This window comes from Chionomys nivalis, chromosome 15, assembly GCF_950005125.1.
Source record: "Chionomys nivalis chromosome 15, mChiNiv1.1, whole genome shotgun sequence".
NCBI classification, from domain to species: Eukaryota; Metazoa; Chordata; class Mammalia; order Rodentia; family Cricetidae; genus Chionomys; species Chionomys nivalis.
In genome coordinates this window covers 21934773-21952206 of record NC_080100.1, presented here as the reverse complement: position 1 = coordinate 21952206, position 17434 = coordinate 21934773, and the positions used below count along the sequence as shown (strand labels likewise).

The window sequence follows — 17434 nt, the reverse complement described above, 5'->3', positions numbered from 1 at the left end:
ACCTCTCCTACCATACAAGGGTGCAGAGTTTGCCCTCTTCAGGGGTCCTCTGTCTTCTGTCACCTAAGCACATGACACGATTGCTTTCTTCAGATAACACTCACCTTGATTGTGAACTAAAATCCACACTAATTGCTCATCCCTGGAACTCTATTATAGCACACAATCTGACAAATCATTTGGCAAATTGCAAGGAGAGGTTTCAGAATTGTTTTCTAATGCTCTACACAGAGATGAAGGTATGGAAACCATGAAATTGAGGCTAGTTGACATGAATGAAAAATATTCAAAACACTTGAAATTGGAATTCTAGAAGAATAGACAGGAGAAAGTAAAGGCAACATTCAATGTTATAATGAAAAACATGGATATTCAGAATTGGCAAGAATATGATTTCTTATATTGGTAGAGAAATACATCAGAAATCAAGCAAAAAATAAATGACTTTCTAATGTTATGCTGACGCTTTAAAAGATTATGGCCATAGACTTAACTAAAAGACATAGAGAAAAAGATGGCAAAAAAGAAAAATCAAATACTTATCTTTTTAATAAAAGTAAGAGAATCTAGAATCTAAAGATATGATCCATAGTATTGAGAGAAAATAATTTACCCTAGAATTGTATAGCCTACTAAACTATCTTCCAAGGTTAAGAACAACTTAAAGAAATTTTCAGAAGAATATAGGATGATATAATATTCATTTTGGTTTCTTCATAGAATCCTTTATACCTGCCTCTGTTACACAGATTTCCACAGTAAAAAATTAGACTGTTCTGAACCACCACTGTATGACGCCTACAGCAGCATTAAAATTCTTTATATTGCTTGGGTCCCTAGAAAGAAAGAGCTGGATGACACTATCTACTTAATGTCTATACTCTAGTTGTTCTTTTGCCACCTCTCTTTTCCTTTTCTTTCTTTCCTGTTTATTTGAACAATGCATCAAGGTCACATGTAGTTATCTGTATAAATGGTATTAGCAAGGATCTGTTGGAGGGCGGTCATATCTGATACTCTCTTGATTTGGGAATAGAACGAGGAGTTTCAGTTGCTTAAGGATGTGCTGGGGAGTATATATTATGGATAGAATACATCTTCCCCAACTCAAATCCTGTGTACCTCAGTACTTCAGAATGTAAATTTGCAGGGATTAGGGACTTTAAAGTGATAAGGTAAAAGGAGGCTATTTGAGTGTGCCTTATTCCAATCTGGTGTTTTTAATAAGACAAAAACCCAGAGGCACAAAATCAGGACTATGTGAAGAGGTAACAAGCCAAATGGATGGACCTCAAAGGAAACCAATCCTGTTGCACCTCACTCTGGGATTTCCAGTCTTTAGAGTTGTACAAATATTGGTATCTGGTGTTTAGGTTCCTAGTCTGTGGGATTTTGTTGTTTCTGGTTTGCTGTAGCTAAGACGGTCTCACTTCTGTACATGCCAATACCAATATAAAGGTTCGTTTGGGAGAAAGGGCACTAGATATTCATTTTCTGATTGGGTATGATGCTGCATGCCTGGAAATTGAAGTGCTCAGAAGGCTGAGGCAAAATTGAGGCCAGCCTGAGCTATGTGGCAAAACCTAGTTTTAAAATAAACAACCAAATTCATCTTTTCTTTCTGTGGAATTGTCATGCGGCCAAGCAGACTTAAGAACTCTGACTGCTAGGAAACCCACATGCTATACGGCACCAGAAATGGCCAGTCACACTGACTGCCTGAGCATAGCTAAGGTCAGCCTTGGGCCGGAGTGAAACCATTAAGTGGTACCTCCCACCTTTCTTTCCAAATAATTCCTTCCTTTTGTATCCTTGGCCAAGGTTCCGCACAAGCAGAAGCTGGATTTCCCCCTGGCTGTACCATGACTCTGTTCTTTATAATACTCATGACCCAAAAGTTGACTCTTCTGACTCTGAGATCTGCACTCTTTCCCAAAACCATGTTGGGTAAGATGTTGAAAGACCAAGCCAGACAGTTCCGCAATCCAGATAGGAAAACTTGAGGAGACAACTATTCCCTAGGCTGTGCACCAGAGGCATGCTGCCATTGTATAAAGGAAGGCAGAACATCTCTGCTACAGGCAAACACAGGAAGAGGCTGTGTGAGGCCTCGAGAGCTCTAGGCAAAGGCAGAGCAATGTAGGAAGTTCTATTGCACTCAATATGATTTGTGTTATTTTGGTATGACTTGCTAGACTATTTGGTATTGATGAATTTGAAAGTTAAATTTTGTAATGTGGCTGGTAGGTTATTACAGCCGGTCTCAAATTCCACTGCTTTCCTTCTAAACCAAACAAAGGGAACTGAATGGTACTTGGAACCATGGATTCTCAAAATACTTCAGGTCATGGGATTCAGGAAAGAGCTCTTTATTCTTTTTTAAAGATTTGCTTATATATATAATATATATATATAATATGTAATACAATACATATATGGATGGATGGATTTTGTCTGCATGTATGTCTCTGCACCACATGTGTTCAGTGCCCATGAAAGATTTTTGGACCCCTGAGTTACAGCTGGTGTCATGTGGGTACTGGGTCCTCAGAACAAACAACCAGGCCTCTTAAGCTCTGAGCTGTCTCTCCAGCTCCAGTCTTCTTTGCTTGACTATGCTCAGATGCACGTCACTATCCACCTTAGCCTGAGCCTGGAGCTGGTGGATTTAGCTGTCTTGGCTGGCCAGAAACCCCCAAGAATCCATTGCATCCCTGGGGCTAGGATTAGGGTGCTGCACCTGGTTTTTTACATTAGTTCTGGGCATCCAGACTCAGGTCCTCACACTTCCCTAGTAAGCACTTTCAGACCTTCTTGGCTGGTTTTATGTCAACTTGGCACAGGCTAGAGTCATCAGAGAGGAAGGAGCCTCCATTGAGAAAATAAGATCCGGCTGTAAGGCATTTTCTTAATTAGTGATCGATGGGGGCTGGCCCAGCCCTCTGTGGGAGTGGTGCCATCCCCCGGCTGGTGGTCCTGGGTTCTATAAGAAAGCAGACTGAGCAAGCCATGAGGAGCAAGTCAATAAGCAGCACTCCTCCATGGCCTCTGCATCAGCTCCTGCCCCCAGGTGCCTGCCCTGTTTAAGTTCCTGTTCTGACTTCCTTCAGGGATGAACAATGCTGAACTGTAAGCCAAGTAAACCCTTTTCTCGCCAATTCCTTTTGGCCATGGTGTTTGGCCACAGCAATAGAAACCCTGACAAAGACACATACTGAGCCGTCGTCTCCCCAGCACTTTTCCCTATTTATCGGGACCATCCTGGAAATCATGAGTCTCCTGTCTCAGCCTGTGTGTCACCACAGTCAGTTACCTGGTATTTCCCCTTCCTAACCAATGCATTTAAAGTTTCCACAACACAACATTAGAATACTATGGGAGGATTGCCCATCCATACCCTGCCTAGCTGAAGGGGGACAATAAGTCTTGCTGTGGGGGGTGACGAGAACAGAGTTCCCAGGGTCACCTAGATTAACAGGACGAGGTAATTGTCAACACTCCGTTTTACACCCAGACCCCCATTGGTACCATCTGAACGTCTTTCCTCACATTTAGAAGAAACAGATTTTGAATGCAGCAACATGGTGGCAGCCACATTATGGGCTGAATGAAGTTCAGCTGGTGTGCAGTTAGACAATTCATTCATCAGTGTGACGGCTACTCACCCCAGTCTCTGTTCTGTTCCTGGGGAGGCGAAGAATACAGGGCTGTGACTTATATAGTCACCGGGAGGGGAGGGCCCAGTTCTTGGGTTCTCGGTTCCTAGCCAGAAATGCAGGAGAGCCTGCCTACAGTATCAGATGGGTGAAAAGGACAGAAGAGAGGGTTTTTCTCTGCTTACAGGTTAAAGCACCCCCAGAAAGGAGCTGACAGGAGAGCTTTACAATGACAGACTATTTTGTGTTCTCTTATTCTTACACAATGTTACTTGCTGTAGTTTAGTCATCTTGCTTGCCTTTTCTCCCCCTCCCCCAAGTTTAGTCCCCAGATAGCTGTTAATATCTCACTGCCCTGGGGTTTTTTTTTCAGCCCACACAGCGAGGCATTTAGTAAATGCTCAATAAATGCACACCACTTGATTGCTCTGCTTGAAATAGAGTGCATAGCTGAGCTGGTCCATTGCCTTCCTCCCACACGGTCTTTTGTACCTCACTTAAACTCATGGTTAACCAAAGGAAAGAATCTAATACCATTTTGAAAGGTTTTCTTTGAATGTCTTTTGAAAGTCTGTTTAAAGGCTTCTGGGGGGAAAAGCTGAACTGGGGAGCATTGCTCAGAAATGTGGCTAGAATCTTTTCCATGGCGTCTGTCATCCCATGTTTTATCATTTTAAATATAGGCAGAAACAGCTGCAATTGCTATTTTGATTTTGTTCAACCATTAGGGAGGCAGCCAGGTTTGGGACAGAGACTTCCTTTCCTCTTTCAAGGCCTTGTTAACTAGGATAAGGAAGCCTCCCATTTAGATATGGGGCAAAAGGCTTTTTGGAACTCAGCCCTTCCTGAGACATGACACCTTTGATGTTTTGGGAAGTGCCTTCCAGAAAACATGGCTGCTTTGTTTGTATTTGCTACAAATGTTGAAGAAGGCATCTACTTATTCTTTGTTTTATTAGAGCATGGATCAGCTACTTTTTTCAAGGCTTTGACAAAATAAAGCAACTTAAGAAAGTCTCTTTTGTTTCGTTTTTTTGTTTTGTTTTGTTTGTTTGTTTGTTTGTTTTTTTTCTATCTGGGCTAGGGAGATGGATAAGTCGGGTGTTAGGTTCCTGCTGCATAGAATGAGGGCCTTACCTTATATCCTCAGCACACATGAAAAGCTGGGCATGGCAGCAATGCCACTGCTGGGGAGGCCGAGGCAGCTAGATCTTTGGGGCTTGTGAGCCAGTCTAACCAAATAAGTGAGCTCCAGGTACCGTGGGAGACGGTCTCAGAGAGTAGGATGGGGGAGAGATTGATGAAGACACCTAAAATTGACCTCTGTTCTCAACAAAACATAGCAGACACATGTATACTGTAACATGTATTAACACATACATGATAAATGAATAACAAAAAAGAAAAGGAGAAAAAGACATAGTCTTGAGGGTGGGAGAGGTAGCAGTGAAGTAGCAGAGGCTAGACAGGCCTGATCCCAGTGATCCACCCCCTCCATCTAGTCTCCACTTCTTAAAGGTTCTATAACTTTCTGAAATAAAGTCACCATCTGGGGACCAAGTGTTTAGAACACATAAGGCAACAAGAGACATTTCACACCCAAACCACAACAACACCCGGTAATTGGATGGAGTAATGACTTCCATTGTGACAGTTCATTCATGCCTATAAAACACTCTAATCTAGCTCACCCCTCCATTGCTGTCTCCTTCTGGCCTCTCACCCCTCCCAGAGGCCCTCTCCCTTCTCTCTAGGAGCCCCCTCCTCCTGTTCTGTATGTTTTCCTCTCCTTCCTCTCTCTCCCTCTCCTCCTTCCCCCTTCCTCCCTTCCTCATTTACAAGCTACGCAAGGGGAAATGCTTCTAAGTGCTCCCCTGGTTCTGACCCACGTCTCTCAACAAGATTGTCTCCAGTTCCATCCAGCATAAGGGACAAGGCTTGTTCTGACCACTCCTCAGCGGCTGCAAATTCAGACCACAGAGCCTTGACTTCTGCCAACATCCCCTCCACATCCATATGGGTGACAGGGTTATCTTGAACGTTGGAAAAGCAGTCTTTAGGAAATCATATTCGGCAGTCCGAGATAAGCTGCTATGAAGCAATAACAAGGATGAAGACTGGAGCCAAACTCTGTGCCTTGGATCCCAGAGCTGCCACTGCTGGCTGTGAGATCCCGAGCAAGCCAACTCGTATCCATCTGAGCCTAGGAGGACCATCTCCATCCTGGACCAAGGGGAACATCTCATTGGGAGTTCTTTGAGATCTAAATGTAAGCAAGAAAGCTGGCCAGGGCACTTGGCCAGGCCCTTGGCCGAGTGCCTGATCTATGAAGAGCTTTTTGTACCAGCAAGGGCTTCAATCTGTAACCATCCATTAACGATACCACCTTCGATGAACCACTTCTATGAAGAGTGCTTTATTTTACTTATTTCCCTTTCTAAAACATGAGAGCCTTGCCAAACATGAAACACTGTGGCTGAAGGGTAATTTAGAAATGAAAAAAGAAAAAAAAAAGAGAGAGAGAGTTTAAACCTCATGATTCGAAACCTCCCTGTTTTATCTTCGGGTTTTGAAAACCACTGTTAAATCATTTGGTATTTTGGTTTTAGCATAATATGCAACATTAAAAAAACCAGAGCATTTACCAATTGAGGGGTCTGATTACACATTTACATGTGATGCACAGAAAGAAAAGCCTTTCTTCTTTCTAAAGGGTTTGTTTCTACTTCTAGTTTACAAAATCAATTTCCTTTTCTTACTCAGATCCAAACAGTTGGCATCGCTGCATAACTTTCTGTTATTGGTGTCACTCTGGAGGTGACATACCCAGCCTAAGCGCTTTACATGATGAGGGGAGGGGAGGGGAGGGTACTTCGGGTTCATAAACCCTGCAATTTAGCATGGTCATCAGATAATGAGGATAATAACAGAGTTGTAGGACATTAGATCCATCTACTGTAACCCCTCATTTTACAGATGAGTAATTCTCTCATCCTGGAACTATGGTTTGGTCCTAAAATGTTTCACATTGATAATATCATCTGCCTCCTCGATTACCCTTTGAGGCAAGAGAGGATGAGTGTTAGTTACCTCTTCTTTGGGAGTATACGGGATACACCTGAGCCCTGGAGCAGTCAGTTCTCATCCATAAACTAAGGCTTCAGGCTGCCTTGGGACATCTTACTGGGGCCCATCTAGACCACAGGTCTGCCAGCTTTCATGTTTCTGGTTTTTAATCCTGTGGGTGCAGAATAGAAGCTGCATCCCAGTAAGATGCGCAAGTTCCACATCTCGTCTTACTTCTTTCCTTGGCCTCTTATCTCCCAACCGTGTCCACTTTAGGACCCATCAGTGACTCTGTACCTGCAAGTCTCATTGCTTGAAACACCCTCCCAACCTTACTCTTTAGCCCCGGCCATTTCCTTTGAAGAATCAATTCCAGACACGCATCATTTCTCTTTGGCCCCATCCTTCCCTTCTCAAGACCTCACTCTAACTGGAGTCCTAGGAAAAGCTTGTTTCAGCCATGCTTCTGATTCTCCACAATGAGGGGAATGATGAGATGTGCGGATCCAAGTAGAGATACGGGAGTGTGCGGTCCCAGAGAGACTGGGAGAAGGTCGTGAAGAAGGGTAGCTTTGATTCTCATAATTGTACATTACCTGGCTCCAAACCTTAGCAAATCTCCATGAGACAGTCCAGTACAATCCACGAATCCCCCCGCGGCAGGAGTGTGCTCTTAAATCAGTTCTCAAAAAGCAAATAAAATCCCGATTCGTGGAATTTGCCAGTTTCTAAAGTGTAAAAATGCTCCCATGACAGGAGGGTCTCCAGTGTCTGTGATGTCACTGAAGGCAGCCATGCATTGGCATTCTCCTTTGTGAGCGGGTTTCCAGGCACTGGCTCTAGAATCCACTGTCTTTAGTTGAAGCTAAAGTGAGTGGGGTTCTGTCCCTTGTGACCAAATTTATCCATTAAGTTAAGGCATCATTGATTACCACCCAAAAAGAGAGAAAATGATATATAGGTTTGTAAAGGCAATATCGGATCTCACAGGAAGTTGGTAGTACCAGCCTTGGCTAGTCTGATACTTCCTGAACCTATTCCTCTGTTACTGTAAACTTCTCTTTCATTGATCTCCAATAATCCATGTGTGGTAGGCAATGATTATGATTATTGTGGGTATCTTAGTAACTATATGTAACCAGATTCATTGAGTTGTGGATATCTTGAGTCCAGCAAAAACACACTTTGTGAAAAACAAGGAGCATTCAGGCCATTCCTCTAATGATAAATAGCTCTTTTCTTAGTGTCCAATGCAAATATTTTTATTCCATTCTTAAGCTTTCCTTTGTAGATAGTAACCTTTTGCTGTTGACACCAAACCACAGGGAATTTTGCCTAAAACATTTAAAACTTCAATTAAACGCCGCATGTGTAATGTTTGCCTTTAAATGAGCTGATGACAGGATACACCAAATTGTTCCATAACTGTTAATGACATCCTTTTTAGGGAAGTCACCTGACCCCAGATCCATCCCAAATCTCCCTGGTTTATAGCTCAATCCAACTTTCAGAGCTATTACAACATGAACATGAAAGTACCTCTCTGACTCAGGGAGCCGCAGGAGTCACGGTTATAGAAAAGAACTTGACTCAGAGAGCTATCACCTTCTAGAAATTTCTTGTAACCTTCTCCCCTCTCTTCCTCTGAGCTGGACTACATACTCTTCCCTGTGTTCCCATCCCATCCTGTGTGTGTGTGGCATCCTGGTGTTTTGCCAAGGACTGTGTGTGTTAGAGTGAATGTCTCTTGAGTCTCTAGAATGGTGCCATTTATGTCGCTCCCTGAGTTCATTCGACGCTCTGCTTTGGGAACTTGGGAGCTAGTTAAATTGTGAGGAGAGCCTGGGTCACCACTGGCTTCCACTCTCCCCTCTTGGGCTCCTTTTTTTTCCCTTTTCACAGCATCGCTTTGGGCAAGGAGCCAACTTCCTGAAGCTGTAGGTGGTCCAGGAACCCTGTGAGGTCAAGAGAGGAAGTGAGTTTCTGATACCCGACACCAGCCCCTGTTAACACCAGAATGTGCGTGCTTTCCTTAAATGAGAAAAATATTCTCTTCCAGATTGTAGGTCTTACTGCACTCCGTGGGGTCGGGGTAGAGAGATCTTATTTCTCTCTGTTTATTTTCAGAGCTTCAAAATAAATAAATAAAAGTTACCTCTGACATTTTCTTTTCTTACAAAAACCAAACCTCCACACAGTCCTCTACCTTCCAGCGTCTAAAATAGGAAAGTTAAAGTAGGAAATACCTTTTATTGTTATCAATTAAATAAACAGACAGCAAAAATCCAAGCCATTACAATCAAGATTTCCTGGGTTTGAAGTCGTGCATGCTGGGATATCAGGAGACAGAGTAAAGGTTAGAAAGTGGGATCTGGTCCAGCTGCTTGTGTCTGTTGCCCTGTGGTTTTGGTGGAGGTAGGCAGAGGGACAGCTCCCCTACTTAAAAAGGCAAAACCAAGTTTCTGGTGACTCTCTGGTCCAGGGAGACTTTGTGGCTAAGAAACCTCAAGAACGAAACAATTACAACCAGACATAGAGCAAACAAAGACTCTCTGGCCCCGTGGAACTATTTTATATGAATCCTGACTGCAAAAGGCAGTCAGGTTCCAGATTTTGTAAGAGATCAGTGACAAGCTGGAATGTTTCATTTCTGTTCTCAGTGAGAAGTTCAATTTAAAGAGTTATCCTCACGGATGTGTGAAAAGCTAGCGGGCTCAGGCTCACTAACCACCCTGGTAAGCTTTGAGGCTGCCGGACGTTTTTGGAGCTTTTGTGCTGATACATTTTCATGACCGGGGAAAACTATTTCAGTCATTTCCTTAGCTCTAATAGTTTCCATCCATAACTTCAAAGAGGATGGCTGCAAGAATGAGGAGGTTACGCCTGCCTCTTTCTGAGCAATGCTTCTAGAAGTTTTGATAACTATCTTGCAACTCCTTCTGTGTGACCACTTGTAAATGCCGGGGCTTGATACAACCACTCTCTGTAAAAAGATACTGCTTTTCATACATTACTTTGTTGCTGTAAGAAGGCAACAATATATGGACCTAGAATTGTGGATCCACAGGCCCCCATAAAACTGGGTGTTGTGATATACTACAATCCCTGTGGTCGAGAAGTGGAGGTACAAGAATCAGAAATTCAAGGTGACCCACAACTACATCAAGTCTGAGGCTAGCCTGCAGTCCATGAGGGTCTAGTTAGAATGACGGCTTCTATATAGAGTGGATTTCCAGGGCTCTGTGGCTACGCCTAAAGAATTCAATTCTTGCCTTTCATTTTCTGCTCTATTTTAGGAAACTTCTAACTAGTCTCTATTTCCCCTCTTCTCTGAGATCATCATCAAAACTCAGCAGTCTTTGCACACCGAAAGTGGATTTTCAGACTTTTTAAGGGGCTCACAGTCATGCTCAGAAATCAAATACAAATTCCCGGAAGATCTATTCACTAACTAAACCCTGCAAGGTCATCGCCCATCATCTCTTCCTTTCTCACTGGGCCCCAGCTAGCAGCATATCCTCCATCTTTTATGAACATGCCAAGCTCTATGCCTTCTCCCCGTCAAAGCCTTGGGAACCTGCTGTTTTGTCTGCCTGGAGTACCATTCCCTGGCTCCTTCAATTTCATCCTTAGGTCTCAGATCCAGGGTTACCTGCCTCCTTGGCTATCCTTTCCAGACTACACACCCCATCGTATGTGGCAAATGCCTGCTGGTCACTAACTACATTCTCTGGTTCCTGCAAGTTGGTGCTCTCCCAGCCATTTGCTGATTGATTTTCCCTTGTGTTTCTGTTCTGTGTCCTCTAGCAGAGCCTAAGTGTGAGAGAATGGTGACTCGTGTTTGGCCAGAATGGGAACTGAATAAGCATTTGTTGAGTGATTGAATGTCCTATAATATTGCCGTTCTGTCTTTCACAGCGTGTTCCCCCAGCTTTAGAATCCAATCTGAGCCCATGCCTTTGGAGCAGTACCGCCTTCTCCTTCCCCACCATTTCAGCCTTCATTCTGTAAAATCTCCCTTTCCAAGCATGTTCCAGTTGGCTCAGGAGGAGTGTGCTCTCAGTGGGGCCTGATACACTGCGAGAACTTCCAAGTGTTAACCGGAAATGGAGAACAATGGAACACAACATCGCCCTGGTTGAGTGCCTTTCTCTGAGCTTTCTCTGAGCCTGACATGATCAGCCAAGTCACCAGCAGAGGTAGCTATTTTGGATCTCTCTTTCTCTCTTTTTTTCTTTACTTCTCTTGTCCTCTTCCTCTTTGTCTTCCTCCTTCTCTTCTCCTTTTTTCTTTTTCTTCAGATGATTGACTCCAAGTATGGCTCAAGTTCAAAACCCTTGCTCTGGCTTCTCTTTTCCTTCTTTAAAGCAGGTTATTAGGTTAACTTAGAATTTCAAAAAATGTTTCTCTGCTATTTACTTCTAAAACACACAATGTTCTAGTGCTATAGCTTGCTAAGAGAGAAATTCAAATTGATTTCATCTGGAGGAGCTCAGTTTTTCTCTCCCGGCAGGAGTATGTTTTTACTGGAGGACTGGATGACCCAATTAATTTTTCTAAATGTCTTATGAAATTTTCTCAGCTAGAAACAGTACACATATATATGTATTTTTGGCTCAAAATTTTTCATATGGTGCTATGTCAGCCACCAAATGTTAAGACTCCTTTCCTTCCTCGCCAACACTATATACCTAGTGTTTAAACATTACAAAGCACATCTGAATTGCTGGCCTTGTGCACAGTTTGAGGCTGTGGAGTTTTCAGAGAAGGAGCCAGTTTAGAGAGTGTCCTAACCTGTGTCCTACTGAACCACATTCGGGCCTTAGAGCTGAAACCAATTCTGTATCAGGGCCACACACATCTCCCTGATGAGGTCTCACAACCCATTATGACACAGTCATTAAAAGGCTTCTTCGTGGACATGCAATAGACTCTACAAGCTTTTAGTGGACAGGTTGTTTTTTTTTTTTTTTTTTTTTGTTTGTTTAAAATAATAGTTTCTGAGGTTTTCTTCACAAAAATCTTATTGTTCCCTTGTGGATTCCCTTCATCTAAGGGTGCATGTGCAATCAGTTGGATAACCAACATCTCACTGCAGATGCCATCAGCTCTGGCCAAAGCAGAGGCTCTGTATGTTGCCGTTGACCTGGGTAGCCTCAGCATGGGCAGACTTGACTATTCACCTTCCGGGTTTTAAAATGGTGATGATAGCACTGAGCTCCCTCCTTTAGTATTTCCCCTGAGGATCTATAACGACACGTGAATATATTCTACATAGACGTTGAGTGAAGTTGAAAAAGACATTCAAGAAAATTGAATAAAGTTTAAACTAAGTCATACTTCAAGGCCATGTCCAGAACCTTGTGTTTCAAGGCAGTTTGAAACACACAACACCACTTGAAATAAACGAGTTATAACTACAGACAGGAAGCGTTTCCCCGAGTTTACTACGACGATGATCTTTCTAGGACTACCAGACTTGCCTAAATTCTCAGATAAAAGACTTACCTTTGGCTGGGCATTTTCCATTTTCTTTTAAGAAACATTTTGTACTAATGTCCTGTGTGCACTTACATACAGGAAGGAGAGCTATTTCCTTCAAAACAAGCAGAGTGTATATTTAGTGACTGGCTGCTTCCCCTGCCGCACATCCATCCCAGTGACTATTACTCAGGGCAATAGCCAACTAATACTTCCATGGATAAAACCTTACGGCGTCCTCCATGTTACTTTCTTCTCATCTCTGCTGGCAGTACCGAGTTGTCCCAGACCTCCCAGCACCGGGAGCAATGGGCTCCAAACCTGCTGCAGGCCAGGTCTCCCACTGCAGCCTCCCTTAGTCTTTGCCTCTGTTTGCAGAGCCTTTCCCACCGGCTTCTGAACGGTTGAAGTGGAAGGAAGTGAAAGTGCTAATTACACAATCACGTGGGAGCTCTCCTTGTCACCCAACTCTAGGTAACAGGTTTCTATTTGTTCTGTTAATGGGTCGCCCCATGAAATCCTTTCCTTGGATTAAAAAGCTGCTCAACAATGGGAAGCTGCTTTATTTCAAAGGTGTGTGAAACCCACAGTTGGCCGCGCCAAGGAGAAAAGGCGGCTGATGCAATAGCTGTAGCGATATCCTTCTTCCCCTTGTCTGGGTTATTACCACCCCCCCCCCCCACACACACCACACACCCCTTTCTTTCTCTCCCTTCCTTCCTCTCCTGTCCTCCTCTCTGACATAGAGATAGTATGGAATAATATGGTTGTCTTGACAACACAGTAATATAGAATTTGCTAATGGGCTGGTAGGAAGAGTTCTGTAAGCCTCTCATCTTGGCTCTACTTTAAAGGGCCTCTTGTGAAAAGTTAAAGGAAAAACCGTGATGGAAATACCACTGGAAGGGCCTTTCCCAGGGAAGCCTGATGGCTATTAGAAGCAGGACTGTGCCAGCTGCTGCCTGAGAAATCAAACTTTGGTGACCTTTACACTTTGACCATGGCATCTAGAACATAGGTTTACACTGCACCCGGAGACTTGAGTTGCCCATCAAGAATGTGAGGCTATGGGCCTTACACTGTATACACTTAGCCAACAGCATGGCCCTGTTCTCTAACACAAGTTTCTCCACCAAGGAATCACTGCCTGGTAACAAGTCAATCCTGTGTGCTTAGTAGAAGTGCCCACCTTCTTTGGAACACGGATTTAGAGACACATGGATCTGTTTCCTGAATTATAATCCCTAGGGCCCTTAAATAAAGTCCTACAACTTTCTCCACTTCTTTCTCAAGGTCCAGAGCACATGGATTTGCTCTCACTTGACAGAGAATTGCACAGCTCCATGAGGGCAGCCTGCATAGTCACAAAGGGCACAGTGATCGGGAAGCCTTGATGGCCTGATACTCTCTTTGCAGTGTTGAAATCCAGCAAGTTTAAAGAGGAAAGTTATGCCTGGAACATTCTACAGCTAGTCCTGCCGAGAGTCCTGGGACACTAGACTGAGGGATTGGGTATTAACCCAAGAGCTCTGAGCTGGCCTAATAGAGCTGCCAGATTGTGGGTCTCCTCCAGATAACTAGGAACAGATGGGTTGACACAAGCTTACAGACCATGAGGCTGGGGCCCGAGAGACTTGAAGGATGATGGTAGGTGGGGCACGGGGGACCCAGTCTACAGAGAGGACAGTGGTGGCGTCCATTCGCTGGCAAAGGGTTTTGCGGTAAGCCATCGAGACACAGGCCTGTTACCCTACCCCAAATTCCAGGGCCATATGGAATGTCCCCAGGAATGTAATCCGAATCTTTCATCTGGGATTCTTTCCCCACAAAGCCACCTCACCTACTTACTTAGCAGTGTACCAGCAGCCGCAGATAAGAAACAGGTTCTATACGCAACCATCAAAATACAAGCTTTGGATTTTTGTTTTGGAAATTTTAATTAAAAAAGAATAAAAAGAAAAAAAAATTCTCACCCCCATTAAAAAAATCACTCTTAGCCTACAGATTTTTGCCTTTTTAATTATTATACATTTATAGTAATTAAAAACTCAGGCTGGGCAGCGGTAGTGCATGCCTTTAATCCCAGTCTTTGGGTGTCTGAGGCAGGAGGATCTCTGTGAGTTCAAAGCCAGCCTGGTTTACAGAGTGAGTTCCAGGACAGCCAGGACTACATTAATGAAACCCTGTCTTGAAAATCAAACAACCAAAACCAAAACAAACAAACAAACCCTTCATATTTCATTAGTGAAAAATGGAAAATTTAAAAACATCACCCATAGTCCAAATCACTAGAGAAGTTAATAATTAATATTGTACTGATTTCCATGTTTCATGTTGCATGCACACATTTCCCCCCCCACACACATATACACAACCCATTCCCCATAAAGGAAATAAAATGAGACTATATTTTCTATTCTCTCTTTTTATTTTAATTTATTCATCTGTTTTCAGACAGGCTAGCCTCAAACTCCCTAGTCCTTCCTCAGCTTTCTGAGGGCAAAGATCATAGGCATGCCCTACCCTACCTAACTCCAATCTCTATTGTACCACACAAAATGTACCACACAATTGTAACTACATTTATAGTAGATGAACTAACCTTTGTGGTTTGATAGTTACGATGATTCTCATCTCTAGTCCCTGGCAAACAATTGCTATGATAAATACGCCTAGGAATCCACTTCTGCTTCTATCTGCCCGTGATAACTGCTTTTGAAGGGTTTTATAGAAGTGAGGTTTTTTTTTTATTATTTAAAAAACATTTAGCCCAGGCTGGCCTCGAACTCGTGATCCTCCTGCCTCTGCCTCTTGGACTCCCCACAGGGCAGGGAACCCTGACTGCTCTTAGGGCTGATGAGAGAGGGGGAGTTGATTGGGGGACGGGGAGGGATATGGGAGGCGGTGGCGGGGAAGAGACAGAAATCTTTAATAAATAAATAAATTAATAAAAAATAAATAAATAAAATTGATCAAATACCTTAACACACACACACAAAAATAAAAATAAAAAACATTTAGACAGGGTCATGTGTATCACAGCAGGTCTCGAACATGAACGTCCCATCCTCCTGCCTCTACTTCTCAAGCAGCTTGTACAGCATTATGGACTTATATTCCCGTTCTTGGTCTATGTGGTGCTAGGGGCTGAACCCAGAGTTTTGTCCATAGTAAGCAAGCATTCTACTCATGGAACCATGTCTGCAGCCCCAAAAGGAGGTTTTCTGAATTAAGGATCTGAAACACTGGGAGATACTTGTTCAGTCACCTTCCAGAGCTGCTGTTTCAAGTTCCATTCCTGTCAGGAGGCTCTCAGGGGTTGGGTAGCATCCTTAGAGTGAGAGCCAGTCTGAGCTTGTAGATGGGTGAGAGATCGGAGTTAGCTCATGCCTAAAGGTAGCTCTTCCCGACTTCCATGGAATTTGCACAAGTGCAAAGGGTCACCAGGATGAGGGTATAAATGATGTTTCTTTCTCAGAATTTGGAGGCTGGGCAAGCACCGTGAGAGTGCAAATTACCCTAGAGAGATCACCACCAAGTTGTCTAAACATTCTATTTGCCTGTAATTGCATCTTATGGTTACACAGAACAGCAAGTTCACATGGTGCTGAATCAGGATTTATAAAAATTATACTAAAACCACATCCTGTAATTTGAAAAAACAAAATAAGACCTCTTTCTGCTCCTTACTCAATGAGTTATAATTATTGGCTTATATGCATTCTGTACCCACCCTGCTCACAAGTCCCTTGAGAGTCTTCATTCTTATCACCTAGACAAGCAGAGGCTGAATACTATGTCTGACAACAAAAATGAACTCTTAACTTTTAACTTCAATAATATATAAAAAAAATCTCATCTCAAATCTTTTCCATCTCCCAGACCCTGAGCCTCAGAATCTTCAAGTCCGTCTACATATCAGTTTTCTCTTTGGGGAATCCATGTGTAATCCTCCATAAAGCAGGCAGGCATCTGTGCTTCTGGACAAAATCAATAGAGAGAACGAGAGACACATCCGCCCAAAGTGTAGTTGGAATTTAGAGGCCCTGTCAAGCAAAGGAGTTTTCAGATTTGTGTTTGCAGTAAGCAAAGATCTGTACTGGGCGATGGAAGTACTACAAACAGAGCAATATCAAAATCTTAATGAATTGCTGTCGACCTCAGACAGGCTTCCTTGTAAGTGGATGTGTGACCTAGGGAAACCTTTGCAGATAGATTTCCCCTGTGGCTGAGAGGTAATGTTCCAGGAACACATTCTAATGTCAAGAAGAGCTCTTCCCCAGTGAGCAGCAGGCAGTCGTGTTTGGTGACTAGTGGTTGGGTCTGCGGTTTGTTTATTTTCCTACACAAAAATGCGACGGATTATACAATATCTCCAGTGGGCAGCCTTAGAATTCCCCTGGTACAATGGCTCATTCTTTTAAAAATGCATTAAAGATTGATGAGCCATCCCTCATGTATAATAGTACATGCCATGTGCTATACTAGTGTGCCTGCCCCTTCTTTCCCTTTCTCTCCCACTTGCCCCTGTTTGCTTTTTCAACACGCTGACTATAAACTTCGTTGCCTGAGCTTGCTCAAAATTTTTTGGTTGTTGGGTTTTGTTTTTGTTTTAACAACTCCAACACATTTCCTTCCACATTTGTGATTTTTGTTTAGCTTTTCCTCTGCCTTTTTATTTTCTGTCCAAGTCATCTTTACTTTCATTTTTCTCCCAATAGTCTAATTTCTCTCCATGCCTGTCACATTCAATCGAGGTTTGATGCATGATCAAGGTGAAAAGAAGCCTTTCCTTCTCATGATTAAGAAAGGACCTGCTTTCTCTCTGCGAATAGCCTATCCCAGAACACTGCCTATCTTGATAAAATTCCCAGCCTTTTTCTTTTGAAAGGCTGCTTAACGAGCAGCTTTATGGTCTGTCTGGAGACAAGCAGGACATGTAGGTTTGGGATTTGGTGCTCTGAGTTCGCAGCGTTTCTTTGGTAAATGCAATGGAGAAACTTTTATTGCTGGCCTCGCCTCCCTTCCTCCCTCCCTGCTTCTGTTGCTTACAGATGTTCCGAACTGAAATCCATGTTCCTTGTTCAAGGGGAAATTACTAGCCCTCAGCTTGCTAATCAAAACCCAAAACATGTTAGATATTATTAATCTCAGATTCTAAGAGCCTCTCTCACTAGCGGGGCACAAGAACTTGAAAAAAAATAATAAATAAAGGCTCTAGTGCAGTGAAT

At 43.2% G+C, this 17434-nt stretch overlaps 1 protein-coding gene across 1 annotated transcript in view; it reads right to left on the bottom strand.

Moving 5' to 3' along the window:
* Positions 1-12249, bottom strand: part of Rai14 (retinoic acid induced 14) — a 161319-nt gene extending 149070 nt beyond the window's left edge. The window contains exon 1 of the mRNA XM_057789855.1: positions 12231-12249. The gene's annotated coding sequence lies outside the window, so the exon portion shown is untranslated. The remainder of the gene's footprint in view (positions 1-12230) is intronic.
* Between the last annotated feature and the right edge of the window lie 5185 nt (positions 12250-17434).